Here is a 16,782-nt window from a genome sequence, read left to right as displayed (position 1 = left end):
ACAGCTGCAAGTCTCTTGGGGTATGTCTCCATAAGCTTGGCACATCTAGCCACTTTGATTTTTGCCCAATCTTCAAGGCAAAACTGCTCCAGCTCCTTCAAGTTGGATGCAAAGCAATCTTTAAGTCATACCACAGATTCTCAATTGGATTGAGGTCTGGGCTTTGACTAGGCCATTCCAAGACATTTAAATGTTTCCCCTTAAACCACTCAAGTGTTGCTTTAGCAGTATGCTTAGGGTCATTGTCCTGCTGGAAGGTGAACCTCCGTCCCAGTCTCAAATCATCCATCATTCCTTCAATTCTGACCAGTTTCCCAGTCCCTGCAGATGAAAAACATCCCCACAGCATGATGCTGCCACCACCATGCTTCACTGTGGGGATGGTGTTCTCAGGATGATGAGAGGTGTTGGGTTTGCGCCAGACATAGCGTTTCCTAGATAGCCAAAAAGCAACATTATAGTCTCATCTGACCAGCGTACCTTCTTCCATATGTTTGGGGAGTCTCCCACATGCCTTTTGGCGAACACCAAACGTGTTTGCTTCTTTTTTTCTTTAAGCAATGGCTTTTTTTCTGGCCACTCTTCCGTAAAGCCCAGCTCTGTGGAGTGTACGGCTTAAAGTGGTCCTATGAACAGATTCTCCAATCTCCGCTGTGGAGCTTTGCAGCTCCTTCAGGGTTATATTTGGTCTCTCTCTCTCTGATTAATGCCCTCCGTGCCTGGTCCGTGAGTTTTGGTGGGCGGCCCTCTCTTGGAAGGTTTGTTGTGGTGCCATATTCTTTCCATTTTTTATTATGAATTTAATGGCACTCAAAGTTTTGGATATTCTTTTATAACCAAACCCTGATCTGTACTTCTCCACAAGTTTGTCCCTGACCTGTTTGGAGAGCTCCTTGGTCTTCATGGTGCCGCTTGCTTGCTTAGTGGTGTTGCAGACTCTGGGGCCTTTCAGAACAGGTGTATATATACTGAGATCATGTGACAGATCATGTGACACTTAGATTGCACACAGGTGGACTTTATTTAACTAATTACAGTGGGGGGAAAAAAGTATTTAGTCAGCCACCAATTGTGCAAGTTCTCCCACTTAAAAAGATGAGAGAGGCCTGTAATTTTCATCATAGGTACACGTCAACTATGACAGACAAAATGAGAAAAAAAATCCAGAAAATCATATTGTAGGATTTTTAATGAATTTATTTGCAAATTATGGTGGAAAAGTATTTGGTCAATAACAAAAGTTTCTCAATACATTGTTATATACCCTTTGTTGGCAATGACACAGGTCAAACGTTTTCTGTAAGTCTTCACAAGGTTTTCACACACTGTTGCTGGTATTTTGGCCCATTCCTCCATGCAGATCTCCTCTAGAGCAGTGATGTTTTGGGGCTGTCGCTGGGCAACACAGACTTTCAACTCCCTCCAAAGATTTTCTATGGGGTTGAGATCTGGAGACTGGCTAGGCCACTCCAGGACCTTGAAATGCTTCTTACGAAGCCACTCCTTCGTTGCCCGGGCGGTGTGTTTGGGATCATTGTCATGCTGAAAGACCCAGCCACGTTTCATCTTCAATACCCTTGCTGATGGAAGGAGGTTTTCACTCAAAATTTCACGATACATGGCCCCATTCATTCTTTCCTTTACACGGATCAGTCGTCCTGGTCCCTTTGCAGAAAAACAGCCCCAAAGCATGATGTTTCCACCCCCATGCTTCACAGTAGGTATGGTGTTCTTTGGATGCAACTCAGCATTCTTTGTCCTCCAAACACGACGAGTTGAGTTTTTACCAAAAAGTTATATTTTGGTTTTATCTGACCATATGACATTCTCCCAATCCTCTTCTGGATCATCCAAATGCACTCTAGCAAACTTCAGACGGGCCTGGACATGTACTGGCTTAAGCAGGGGGACACGTCTGGCACTGCAGGATTTGAGTCCCTGGCGGCGTAGTGTGTTACTGATGGTAGGCTTTAATACTTTGGTCCCAGCTCTCTGCAGGTCATTCACTAGGTCCCCCCGTGTGGTTCTGGGATTTTTGCTCACCGTTCTTGTGATCATTTTGACCCCACGGGGTGAGATCTTGCGTGGAGCCCCAGATCGAGGGAGATTATCAGTGGTCTTGTATGTCTTCAATTTCCTAATAATTGCTCCCACAGTTGATTTCTTCAAACCAAGCTGCTTACCTATTGCAGATTCAGTCTTCCCAGCCTGGTGCAGGTCTACAATTTTGTTTCTGGTGTCCTTTGACAGCTCTTTGGTCTTGGCCATAGTGGAGTTTGGAGTGTGACTGTTTGAGGTTGTGGACAGGTGTCTTTTATACTGATAACAAGTTCAAAGAGGTGCCATTAATACAGGTAACGAGTGGAGGACAGAGGAGCCTCTTAAAGAAGAAGTTACAGGTCTGTGAGAGCCAGAAATCTTGCTTGTTTGTAGGTGACCAAATACTTATTTTCCACCATAATTTGCAAATAAATTCATTAAAAATCCTACAATGTGATTTTCTGGAAAAAAAATTCTCATTTTGTCTGTCATAGTTGACGTGTACCTATGATGAAAATTACAGGCCTCTCTCATCTTTTTAAGTGGGAGAACTTGCACAATTGGTGGCTCACTAAATACTTTTTTTCCCCACTGTATGTGACTTCTGAAGGTAATTGGTTGCACCAGATCTTATTTAGGGGCTTCATAGCAAAGGGGGTGAATACATATGCACGTACCACTTTTCCGTTATTTATTTTTTAGACTTTTTTGAAACAAGTTATTTTTTTCATTTCACTATTTTGTGTATGTCCATTACATGAAATCCAAAATAGGAAAAACGCCAAGAGAGATGAATACTTTTTCAAGGCACTGAACCTTGATTTGATAAGTATTCACCTCCCTGAGTCAATACAGTACATGTTAGAAATACCTTTGGCAGCGATTATAGCTGTGGGTCTTCTTGTGTAAGTCTCATAAGAGCTTTGCATACCTGTATTGTGTAATATTTGCCCATTATTCTTTTCAACATTCTTGAATCTCTGTCATGGTGTTGGGGATAATGGCTAGACAGCCATTTTCAAGCAGATTTAAGTCAAGACTGTAACTTGGCAACTCAGGAACATTCATTCTCTTCTTGCTAAGCAACTCCAGTTTAGATTTGGCTTTGTGTTGTAGGTTATTGTCCTGCTGAAAGGTGAATTCCTCTCCCAGAGTCTGGTGTAAAGCAGACTGAAGTAGGTTTTCCTCTAGGATTTTGCCTGTGCATAGCTCCATCCCGTTTCTTTTCATCCTTAAAAAGTCTAGTCTTTGCCGATGTCAAGCATATTATACAATGATGCAGCCACCACAATGCTTGAAAATAAGGAAGCAGTTACTCAGTTATGTGTTGTGTTGGATTTGCCTCAAACATAAGGCTTTGCATTTAGGCCAAAAAATATATTCCTTGCCATTTTTTTTGCAGTGTTTCTTTAGTGCCTTTTTGCATACACACAGCGCATTCGGAAAGTATTCAGACCCTTTGACTTTTTCCACATTTTGTTACGTTACAGCCTTATTCTAAAATGGATTAAATTGTTTTTTCCCCCTCATCAATCTACACACAATACCCCATAATGACAAAGCAAAAAGGTTTACAGAAAGTTTTGCAAATGTATTAAAAATATAACATGGAAATATCACATTTACATAAGTACTCAGTACTTTGTTGAAGAACCTTTGGCAGCGATTACAGTAAGCTTGGCACACCTGTATTTGGGGAGTTTCTCCCATTCTTCTCTGCAGATCCTCTCAAGCTCTGTCAGGTTGGATGGGGAGTGTAAGGGATCGGGGGTTGGCTGGGTCTAGACAGAGTCTGACACTTCCCCGATCTACAGAGAGGGGGAGTCATCAGACTCGATCTGGTTCACCTGAGTTCTGAGCACACCTGTCCGTAATTAGGGTAGGATATAAGGTGTGCTCAGAGGTTCAGTCGGTGCGAGGTATTGTTCCATTGTGACTTGCTAAGCATTTTGTTCCGAGAGAGAGAGAGAGAGTTTGTTGTTTTTGATTACCCGTGTATCCGACCTGTGCCTTGTTGTTTGACTCCCCGAATTGCTTAATCCTCTACTTGTCTACCCCAGTGATTACCGTTCTCTGATCCTGTGCCTGTGACCTCGACTACGACTAAGCCCGCTCCTTTGGTACCTCTGCCTGTCTATGCCTGGCCCGGTTTTGACCACAGCCCGCCCGACCACGATTAAGCTATTCCCTTGTCTGTACTCTAATAAAGCATCGCTATTCTGCGATTGGATCTTACCACTCTGTCCGAGTATTCATTACAGAATACCTCGCCATTACCATGGATCCAGCGGAATTACAGAGGCGATGGGAGATACAGGAGAAACGGATGGATGAACTCCTACAGCTACTCCACGCTGGTGCAGCTGAAGGCACCACACCGAGCACGGTCAGTCCTCGTCATGCACCTCCGATTTCCCTACCTACAAGGTACGACGGGGAACCTGGCAAATGTCAGGGGTTTCTACTCCAGACGTCCCTGTATATGTCATATAATCGTACTATGTTTTCCGATGACCGTAGCAGGGTGGATTTCATGATTTCTCTGCTAACGGGAAGAGCACTGGATTGGGCTACTGCGCTTTGGGCAGCTGAGGTCCCCGAGCTGAATGCGGAAGTTCAGTTCAAGAGACTGTTTCAAGAGGTGTTCGACCACCCAGTATCTGGGCGTAGTGTGGGAGACCAACTATGCGAACTTCAGCAGGGCCGTCGCACAGTAGCCGACTACGCTTTAGAGTTCCGTACTATAGCAGCCGGTAGCGGATGGAGCGAGACTGCTTTGCTCACAGTTTTCCGAAGAGGGCTGCGCAAGGACATACAGACTGAGTTGGCTTGTCGAGGAGATATCACTGCGCTACATGAGTTTATCAAAATAGCCATTTCTATTAATAATCTTATAGTGCAACACAAGGCATCCACAGTTCGGGAGCCCTCGATCACTGGTCCTATGCAATCGACAGAGCGGAGGAGAGAATCTGAGGAGGAACCTATGCAACTGGGACGGTCACCTCTACAAGGGTCGGTGAGACAACAACGTCGGCAAGACGGACTATGCCTGTATTGTGGTCAGTCGGGTCATTTCGTTCGTCAATGTCCGGTACGACCTAACCATACCCCAGGATATCGCCTCGGAACTGCCAAACCGGTGAGTGAGACTCCCGTTTTGAACATTACATCTAAACAAATGTATGTACCTGTTACCTTATCTGTCGGAGAGAAAGTGCGCAGGTTGGAAGGACTTATTGATTCCGGAGCGGCGGCCAGCTTTCTGGATATGGGTCTTGCTGAGGAGTTGGGAGTTCAACTTATCCCAATTCAACCTCCCCTGCGAGTCAACGCGCTAGACGGTGAGCCCATGGGCACTGGGTTCATTACGCACCGTACCGGGGAAATCAAGTTACAAGTGGGCTCCCTGCACCATGAGAACATCATTCTGTTCGTCATCTCCGCTCCACTGGAGCCGCTAGTCCTCGGCCACCCCTGGCTCGTTACCCATGATCCGGTCATCTCCTGGAAATCTGGCGATATCACGGCTTGGAGTGAGGTATGTAGGGCTGAGTGCCTCATTTTACCTTGCAAAACGTCTACTGTGGAGGATGCGAAGGGTGCGGTGTCTACTGTTGTTCCTACAGAGTACCAGGATTACGCGCCGGTGTTCTCCAAGGAGAGGGCTACCGTGTTACCACCGCATCGGGCCTGGGATTGTGCAATTGATCTGCTATCCGGGGCTACACCTCCTCGCGGACGAATCTACCCTTTGTCCCAGCCGGAACGGGAATCAATGAGCAAGTATATTGACGAGGCACTTCAGCAAGGGGCCATTCGCCCATCTACGTCTCCCGCGGCATCCAGTTTTTTCTTTGTTAAGAAAAAGGATGGCGGACTGCGTCCTTGTATAGACTATCGAGGTTTGAACGATATCACCATTAAAAATCGTTACCCCCTTCCTTTGATTCCAGCAGCCCTCGAGCAGGTGGGGCAGGCCTCCATCTACAGTAAACTGGACCTCAGGAGTGCGTACAATCTGGTGCGCATTAGAGAGGGGGATGAATGGAAGACCGCCTTCATCACCCATCGAGGACATTATGAATATTGTGTCATGCCCTATGGACTTACTAACTGTGTTCCAGGCGTTCATGAATGACATTTTTAGGGACTTGATTGATCGTTTCGTCATAGTGTACATTGATGACATCCTAATCTACTCTAACTCTCTGAGTGAACATGTGTCCCATGTACGACAGGTTCTGGACCGACTCCGCCAACACTCTCTGTTCATGAAGGCCGAGAAGAGTGAATTCCATGTCACGACGATTTCCTTCCTTGGGGCCATACTCACTCCCGACGGGGTAAGACTGGATGAATCCAAGGTACAAGCTGTACGAGACTGGCCTCAACCCCAGACGGTGAAAGAGCTTCAGAGATTCTTGGGGTTTGCCAATTACTATAGATGGTTCGTGCGTAATTTCAGCACCACCGCAGCTCCCCTGTCGGCGATGACCAGCCACAAGGGGCGTGGTCTGAAATGGACGGAGGGGGCAGTGCGGGCTTTTGAGACATTGAAACAACGATTTACCACCGTCCCCATTTTATGTCAGCCGGATCCTACCTTGCCGTTCATCGTGGAGGTGGACGCCTCGGAGGTTGGAGTTGGAGCCGTGCTATCCCAGCGCCAAGGTGAGCCGCCCAAATCACGACCCTGTGCTTTTTTTTCTAAGAAGCTGAATCCGGCCGAGCAGAACTACGACGTGGGAAATCGTGAATTACTGGCGGTGAAGTTAGCACTGGAGGAGTGGAGACATTGGCTGGAGGGAGCAGCTCATCCGTTCCAAGTGCTCACGGACCACCGCAATCTGGAGTATCTTCACAGTGCTAAACGACTGAACTCCCGACAGGCAAGGTGGTCTTTGTTCTTCAACCGTTTCCAATTCACTGTCTCTTATATTCCCGGTTCCAAGAATTGTAAGGCGGACGCGCTTTCCCGACGGTTCGAGCGCGCGGACAGACCGGTTGAACCAGAACCTATCCTCCCCATGAGTTGCCGTGCTGGTCCTGTGAGGTGGGCTATCGATGACACGATTCAGGAGAGCCTACAAGCGGAACCAGCCCCTCCAGAAACCCCGGTGTCGAAGGTGTTTGTACCAGCTCCGCTTCGACCTCAACTGATGGAATGGTGCCACACGTCGCTAGGATCTGGTCATCCCAGAATCACTCGAACTACCCGACTCATCAGTCGAAAATACTGGTGGGATTCCCTCACAGATGACGTCCGAGACTACGTATTATCCTGCCCAGTATGTGCTCAGTCCAAGGCGCCTCGAGCACTACCGGAGGGTAAGCTGATGCCATTGCCAACTCCTCAATGACCCTGGTCGCACATTGCGATGGACTTTGTTACCGACCTACCAGAATCAGAGGGCCATACTGTAATTCTCGTGGTCATCGATCGATTCTCAAAGATGTGTCGGTTAGTACCCATGACCCGTTTACCTAACGCCACTCAGATGGCGGAGACTATATTTAACCAGGTGTTCCGGCAGTTTGGTGTTCCAGAGGATATTGTTTCCGACCGGGGACCCCAGTTCGTATCCCGGGTTTGGAAGGCCTTCTGCGAACGCTTGGGCATCTCGGTGAGCCTCACCTCCGGATATCATCCCCAGGCCAATGGGCAGACAGAACGGCTCAACCAGGAAATTGGGAAGTATCTACGGCAACAATGTTCGCGGCAGCCGCAAGAGTGGAGCCGATTCCTTCCTTGGGTAGAGTATGCTCAGAACTCACTCATTCACACCTCCCTACGTCTAACGCCCTTTCAGTGTGTTCTAGGGTATCAACCACCCCTGTTCCCGTGGGATACCGCACCCGGGATGGTACCGGCGGTGGACGAGTGGTTCCGTCGGAGTGCGCAGGTCTGGGCGACGGCCCATCAACATCTCAGTCAAGCCTCACAGCAGCAAAAGACCTATGCCGACCGACGCCGGAGACCTACTCCCACTTATCAAACCGGGCAACGAGTGTGGCTGTCTACCCGAGACCTGCGGTTCCGACGGAGCTGCAAGAAGCTCCAACCCAGGTACATTGGTCCCTTCAAAGTACAGAGACGTATTAACCCTGTCACCTACCGTCTGTTACTCCCTCGACAATACAGGATAAACCCAACGTTCCACGTCTCCCTGTTGAAACCTGTCCATTATAGCCCGATGTATCCACCAATCGCTCAACAACCTACTACACCGCCTTTGGAGGATGAACAGGACACCACCTATACAGTCCATGAGATACTGGAGTCAAGACGGAGACGAGGGGGCATCGAATATCTCGTTGACTGGGAGGGATATGGACCGGAGGAACGGTCCTGGGTTCCTGCTAAGGACATACTAGACCCCGCTTTCAAGGCCACTTTCCACGCTGAACACCCAGATCATCCCGGACCCCGACCCAGAGGAAGACCACCCGGTAGAGGTAGAAGGCCGTCAGGAGCCGGCCCTGGGGAGGGGGATACTGTAAGGGATCGGGGGTTGGCTGGGTCTAGACAGAGTCTGACACTTCCCCGATCTACAGAGAGGGGGAGTCATCAGACTCGATCTGGTTCACCTGAGTTCTGAGCACACCTGTCCGTAATTAGGGTAGGATATAAGGTGTGCTCAGAAGTTCAGTCGGTGCGAGGTATTGTTCCATTGTGACTTGCTAAGCGTTTTGTTCCGAGAGAGAGAGAGAGAGAGAGAGTGAGATTGTTGTTTTTGATTACCCGTGTATCCGACCTGTGCCTTGTTGTTTGACTCCCCGAATTGCTTAATCCTCTACTTGTCTACCCCAGTGATTACCGTTCTCTGATCCTGTGCCTGTGACCTCGACTACGACTAAGCCCGCTCCTTTGGTACCTCTGCCTGTCTATGCCTGGCCCGGTTTTGACCACAGCCCGCCCGACCACGATTAAGCTATTCCCTTGTCTGTACTCTAATAAAGCATCGCTATTCTGCGATTGGATCTTACCACTCTGTCCGAGTATTCATTACAGGGAGCGTCGCTGCACATCTATTTTCAGGTCTCTCCATAGATTTTCGATAGCGTTCAAGACTGGGCTCTGGTTGGGCCACTCAAGGACATTCTGAGCCTTGTCCCGGAGCCACTCCTGCGTTGTCTTGGCTGTGTGCTTAGGGTCGTTGTCTGGTTGGAAAGTGAACCTTCATCCCAGTCTGAGGTCCTGAGCGCTCTGGAGCAGGATTTCATCAAGGATCTCTCTGTACTTTGCTCCGTTCATCTTTTTCTCGATCCTGACTAGTCACCCAGTCCCTGCCGCTGAAAAACATCCCCACAGCATGCTGCTGCCAGCACCATGCTTCACCGTAGAGATGGTGCCAGGTTTCCTCCAGACGTGACGCTTGGCATTCAGGCCAAAGTGTTCAATCTTGGTTTCATCAGACCAGAGAATCTTGTTTCTCATGGTCTGAGAGTCCTTTATGTGGCTTTTGGCAAACTCCAAGCGGGCTGTCATGTGCCTTTTACTGAGGAGTGGCTTCCGTCTGGCCACTCTACCATAAAGGCCTGATTGGTGGAGTGTTGCAGAGATGGTTGTCCTTCTGGAAGTTTCTCCCATCTCCACACAGGAACTCTGGAGCTCTGTCAGAGTGACCATCGGGTTCTTGGTCACCCTGACCAAGGCCCTTCTTCCCCGATTGCTCAGTTTGGCCAGGTGGACAGCTCTAGGAAGAGTCTTGGTGGTTCCAAACATCTTCCACTTAATACCGGATATTAATGATGGAGGCCACTGTGTTCTTGGGGTCGTCTTAACTTCTTTCTTATGTCATTTTTGTTGGCACCAAAAGTTTTAAAAGTGTTGATAGGGGACAGAATGTGGTCAGACCATCATATAATTGGCATATACATTACTCTTACTGAATTTCCACGTGGGCGAGGATATTGGAAATGTAATCAAAGCCTATTGGATGATAACTTGTTTTTAACTAGGACAGAGGAATTTATAACAGATTTTTTCCGACATAACATAGGTACAGCAAATCCCCTTATTGTATGGGACACCTTTAAATGTGCCTTTAGAGGCCATGCAATTCAGTACTCATCTCGAAAACAAAATAAATTGAGGTCAAAAGAGTCCACACTAACAAAGAAAATAGAAGGTATAACAGAACAGATAGATAGATAACAATAAAAACTGTAACATAAAGGCTCAGAATAAATGAGAGGAAAAACAGTTTACCAAATGGAGAAACTTATTCAAGAAAGATCAAGTGTAATATATTATACAAATAAAGCAAATTGGATAGAATATGGGGAAAAATGCACCAAATTCTTTTTTAATCTTCAACATAGGAATGCTACCAAAAATAATTTATTGAAACTGGTTACAAATGACGGAGTCACCCATGATTCACCAAATGATATTTTGAAGGAGGAAACAAAGTACTTTAAGCATATGTTTTCGTTTCAGTCGCCTCCATCTCCTCTAACTGAAGCAAATTGTAGAGATTTTTTTCTATTGATAATGTAAAATTAACAGCCATACAGAAAGACTCATGTGAAGGTGAAATTACAGAGGAGGAACTTCTGGATGCAATTAAAGACTTTAAGTCCGGGAAAACTCCAGGGTTGGATGGCATACCAGTAGAAGTATACCAAACCTTTTTTGATATACTCCGAGGACCGTTGTCAGCGTCTGGGTGCAGTGGGGAAACGGAATCAGGCTCAGGACACAGAACTGAGAATAAATGGCTTTACTCGACTCCAAGTAAATAATAGCAAGCCCTCCACGCAGGGAAGAGCAAAAACAACAGCTCAACAGACGACGTAACAAAGAACAATCACGCACACACTCAGGAGGGAAAACAGAGGTAATATAGGGAAACTAATAAGCCTAATGAGTAACAGGTGTGAACAATAAAGACAGAACTAGTGAGACACAGAAACATCGATCGGTGGCAGCTAGTACTCCGGTGACAATGACCGCCGAAGCCTGCCCGAACGAGGAGGAGGGGCAGCCTCGGCCGTATCCGTGACAGTACCAAGCCCTCCACGCAGGGAAGAGCAAAAACAACAGCTCATAGGGAAGCTAATAAGCCTAATGAGTAACAGGTGTGAACAATAAAGACAGAACTAGTGAGACACAGAAACATCGATCGGTGGCAGCTAGTACTCCGGTGACAATGACCGCCGAAGCCTGCCTGAACGAGGAGGAGGGGCAGCCTCGGCCGTATCCGTGACAGTAGCAAGCCCTCCACGCAGGGAAGAGCAAAAACAACAGCTCAACAGACGACGTAACAAAGAACAATCACGCACACACTCAGGAGGGAAAACAGAGGTAATATAGGGAAACTAATAAGCCTAATGAGTAACAGGTGTGAACAATAAAGACAGAACTAGTGAGACACAGAAACATCGATCGGTGGCAGCTAGTACTCCGGTGACAATGACCGCCGAAGCCTGCCCGAACGAGGAGGAGGGGCAGCCTCGGCCGTATCCGTGACAGTAGCAAGCCCTCCACGCAGGGAAGAGCAAAAACAACAGCTCAACAGACGACGTAACAAAGAACAATCACGCACACACTCAGGAGGGAAAACAGAGGTAATATAGGGAAACTAATAAGCCTAATGAGTAACAGGTGTGAACAATAAAGACAGAACTAGTGAGACACAGAAACATCGATCGGTGGCAGCTAGTACTCCGGTGACAATGACCGCCGAAGCCTGCCCGAACGAGGAGGAGGGGCAGCCTCGGCCGTATCCCTGACAGTACCGCCGACCCAGCTTCCGGCAGGGCAGGCGAAGGGGCAGGTTTCGGGTCGAGAGCCAGACCCGGTCCCCCGGTGCATAAACCGGAGCCTCACTGCGGTGGTGGTCGGCACTCGCCTTCTGTCTCCTAATCGCCCTTTGCAGGCGTACATGGGCAGCGTTCCATGTCTCCTCCGAGCGCCGAAACCATTCATCCACCGCAGGAGCCTCGATCTGGCTCTGATGCCACGGTGCCAGGACCGGCTGGTAACCTAGTACACACTGAAAGGGAGACAGGTCAGTGGAGGAGTGGCGGAGGGAATTTTGTGCCATCTCTGCCCAGGGGATGTAAACTGACCAATCCCCCTGCCGGTCCTGGCAATACGGCCTCAGAAACCTACCCACATCCTGGTTTACTCTTTCCACCTGCCCATTACACTCGGGGTGAAAACCTGAGGTCAGGCTGACCGAGACCCCCAGATGGTCCATAAACGCCTTCCAGACCCTCGATGTGAACTGGGGACCCCGATCAGACACTATATCCTCAGGCACCCCGTAGTGCCGGAAGACGTGTGTAAACAGGGCCTCTGCGGTCTGGAGGGCAGTAGGGAGACCGGGCAAAGGAATGAGACGACAGGACTTAGAAAACCGATCCACAACGACCAGGATCGTGGTGTTACCCTGTGACGGAGGAAGATCTGTAACAAAGTCCACCGATAGGTGTGACCACGGCCGCTGTGGAACGGGGAGAGGTTGTAATTTACCTCTGGGCAGGTGTCTAGGTGCCTTGCACTGAGCGCACACCGAACAGGAAGAAACATAAACCCTCACGTCCTGAGCTAAGGTGGATCAGTCTCCTCACTGCCCGAATGTACTCCAGATTGCGGTGGTCAGTCAAAATGAGAAAAGGGTGTTTAGCCCCCTCAAGCCAATGTCTCCACACCTTAAGAGCTTTCACAACAGCTAACAGCTCCCGATCCCCCACGTCGTAGTTTTGCTCAGCCGGGCTGAGCTTCTTCGAAAAGAAAGCACAGGGGCGGAGTTTGGGAGGCGTACCCGAGCGCTGAGACAGTACAGCTCCTATCCCCGCCTCGGACGCGTCCACCTCGACTATGAATTGCAAGGAAGGATCCGGATGAGCCAGCACGGGAGCCGTGGTGAACAGCGCCTTCAGCTGACCAAAAGCCCTGTTCGCCTCCGCTGACCACTGCAGGCGCACCGAACTGGCCTTTAGCAAAGAGGTTATGGGAGCTGCTACCTGGCCAAAGCCTCCATAGCCACTGTCTCCTCCTGTGACAGAGGATACACGTCGATGGGGTGGTAATTGAGTCGCCTTCCTTTTACAGAAGGCGAGAGCCAAATCGGCATATTCTGAGGGAATGTGCATTGGGGAGACATGGTTTGGACTCTCCACCGTGGTTGCCCCTACGGAAACACCTACATACCTTCCCGAGCACTGAGGTGACCATCCCTTAAGAGCCCTCTTTTGCCACGAAATACTGGGGTCATGGGTGGCTAGCCAGGGAAGGCCCAGCACCACGGGAAACGCAGGAGTATCAATAAAGAAGAGACTAATTCTCTCTTCATGACCCCCCTGTGTCTCCATCCGAAGTGGAGCTGTGACCTCCCTAACCATACCTGACCCTAAAGGGCACATCTAACGGCAATATAGGAATCCCTAATCTATGCGCAACCAATCTATCCATGAAATTCCCAGCTGCGCCGGAATCTACGAGCGCCCTATGCTGGGAATGTGGGGAAAACTCAGGGAAAATAACCTTAATCATCATGTGAGCAACAGGGAGCTCTGGGTGAGTTGGGTGCCTACTCACCTGGGATGATCCCCCAGAACGCTGCCTGCTGCCTCGATTCCATGAGGGTCTTCTCCTGCATCGGCCTGCAGTGTGTCCTCTGCGGCCACAGTTGGTGCAGGAGACCACCCCCTTGCTCGGTCTCTCCGCATCAGCACTTCCAAGCTCCATAGGTGTGGACTCGGAAGTGCTGGGGGATGGACTGGACGGACCCTGATCTGGACGTCCGCGGGTAGCCAACAGGTTATCCAGCCGGATCGATAAATCTACCAGCTGGTCCAGGTTAAGATTAGTGTCCCTGCAGGCCAGCTCCCGACGAACGTCCTCCCGTAGACTGCATCGGTAGTGATCAATCAGGGCCCTCTCGTTCCATCCCGCGCTGGCTGCCAGTGTCCTGAAATCCAGGGCGTATTCCTGTGCGCTCCTCCTTCCCTGGCTGAGGTGAAACAGACGCTCCCCCGCCGCTCTCCCCTCAGGCGGATGATCGAATACTGCCCGGAAACGGCGGGTAAAATCCTCATAAGAACGGACTCAGCGTCTATTCCACCCCACTCCGCGTTGGCCCATTCCAGGGCTCTGCCCGACAGACAGGAGATGAGGGCGGACACGCTCTCGTATCTCGAGGGAGCCGGGTGGATGGTGGCCAGGTAAAGTTCCACCTGGAGCAGGAAACCCTTACACCCGGCAGCTGTCCCATCGTATTCCCTCGGGAGCGAGAGCCGAAGACCACTGGACCCAGGGTTTGAGGATCTTGATGGAAGAGAAATCGGCGAAGGAGGAGGTGTAGCAAACCCAACTCTCTCCCATCGATCCATGGTGTGGATCACTTGATCCAGAGCCGAACCTAGTCTCTGCAGCATGGTCGCGTGCTGGTGGATGCGTTCCTCCACCGAAGCGCTGGGATCGGGCGTGCCTGCTGACGCCATAACTGGTGCGTGATTCTGTCAGCGTCTGGGTGCAGTGGGGAAACGGAATCAGGCGCAGGACACAGAACTGAGAATAAATGGCTTTACTCGACTCCAAGTAAATAATAGCAAACCCTCCACGCAGGGAAGAGCAAAAACAACAGCTCAACAGACGACGTAACAAAGAACAATCACGCACACACTCAGGAGGGAAAACAGAGGTAATATAGGGAAACTAATAAGCCTAATGAGTAACAGGTGTGAACAATAAAGACAGAACTAGTGAGACACAGAAACATCGATCGGTGGCAGCTAGTACTCTGGTGACGACGACCGCCGAAGCCTGCCCGAACGAGGAGGAGGGGCAGCCTCGGCCGTATCCGTGACAACCGTTGTTAGCATGTTTTAATCACTCCTATGTAAATGGTAGATTATCAGACACTCAAGAAGAAGGTCTGATTTCATTATTACTGAAACAGGATACAAGTGGAAAATATAAAGATCCAGTCCATAAAAAAATAAAATAATTAAAAAGGTATTGTCGGACATTATTCATTCTAATCAGACAGGTTTTTTACATGGGCGATACATTGGAGATAATATAAGGCAAGTACTGGAAACAATAGAACACTGGAAAATCTGGGAAACCAGGCCTACTTTTCATAGCAGACTTCGAAAAGGCATTTGATAAAGTACGACTGGGGTTTATATATAAATGCCTGGAGCATTTCAATTTTGGACAATCTCTTATAAATTGGGTACTGTGTACTGTATAGTAACCCTAGGTGTAAAATAGTAAATAATGGCTATTTCTAAGAAAGTTTTAAACTGTCAAGAGGAGTGAAACAAGGTTGTCCACTATCGGCATATCTATTTATTATTGCCATCGAGATGTTAGCTATTAAAATCAGATCCAACAATAATATCAAGGGATTAGAAATCCAGGGCTTAAAAACAAATGTTTCATTGTATGCTGATGATTCATGTATTCTTTTAAATCCAAAACTTGAATCCCTCCACAGCCTCATAGAGGATCTAGGTACATTTTTGAACCACTCTGGATTACAAACAAATTATGATAAATGTACTATATTACGTATTGCATCAATAAAAAATATGATTTTTACATTACTTTTAGTTTACCAATAAAATGGTCTGATGGTTATGTGGATATACTCGGAATACATATCCCAACTGAAATAAATTATCTCACTCCAATAGATTTTAATAGAAAGTTAGCAAAAATAGATAAGATCTTGCTACCATGAAAAGGTAAATACCTGTCAATTTATGGAAAAATGACCCTGATTAACTCTTTAGTATTATCCCAGTTTACCTATTTGCTTATGGTCCTGCCTACACCTAGCGAACAGTTTTTTAAATTATATGAGAAAAAAATATTCCATATTATTTGGAACGGCAAGCCAGACAAAATTAAACAGGCCTATTTATATAATGAATATGAATTCAGAGGACAGAAATGATTAAATATTAAAGCATTAGACCTATCACTAAAAGCTTCAGTCATACAAAAATGATACTTAAATCCGAACTGGTTCTCTAGCAAACTAGTAAGATTGTCTCACCCAATGTTCAAGAAGGGATTTCTTTCCCTTTATTCAGATTACAACCCCTCACTTTCAGGTATTTGAAAAGGAAATAGTCTCCCAAATATCACTATTTCTAAAACAAGCCATAGAAAGTTTAATCCTCCAGAAATGACAGAACAAATATTGCAACAAATATTGTTGTTAAACTCAAATATACTAATTGATAAAAAACCGTTCTTTTTTGAGAAAATGTTTTTAAAATGTATAATCTTCTTAAATGATATAATCGGTAGGAATGGTGGAGTTATGTCGAACATGCAGCTAACAAAAACATATGGAAATTCTGCTCTACCCAACATTACAACCAAATAATTGCAGCATTACCGCAAAAATGGAAGAGGTAAGTGGAAGGAGGAAAAAGTAAGGAACTGTCGGCCTTGCATTAAGAACATAATTGGTTGAAGAAAATCGTGATAAATAAAAAAGTTTACCAGTTTCATTTAAGGACCAAAAGATTGACAGCCATCCCATATAGATTGCAAAATCCTCCAGAAATGACAGAACAAATATTGCAACAAATATTGTTGTTAAACTCAAATATACTAATTGATAAAAAACCGTTCTTTTTTGAGAAAATGTTCCCAATGGTGGAACCGTTCTTTTTTGAGCTTGTTCCCAATGGTGGAACAAGCTCCCTCACGACGCCAGGACAGCGGAGTCACTCACCACCTTCCGGAGACATTTGAAACCCCAC

Source organism: Coregonus lavaretus (genome assembly GCF_964263955.1).
Source record: "Coregonus lavaretus genome assembly, chromosome: 10".
NCBI classification, from domain to species: domain Eukaryota; kingdom Metazoa; phylum Chordata; class Actinopteri; order Salmoniformes; family Salmonidae; genus Coregonus; species Coregonus lavaretus.
This window is presented reverse-complemented; position numbering follows the sequence as displayed.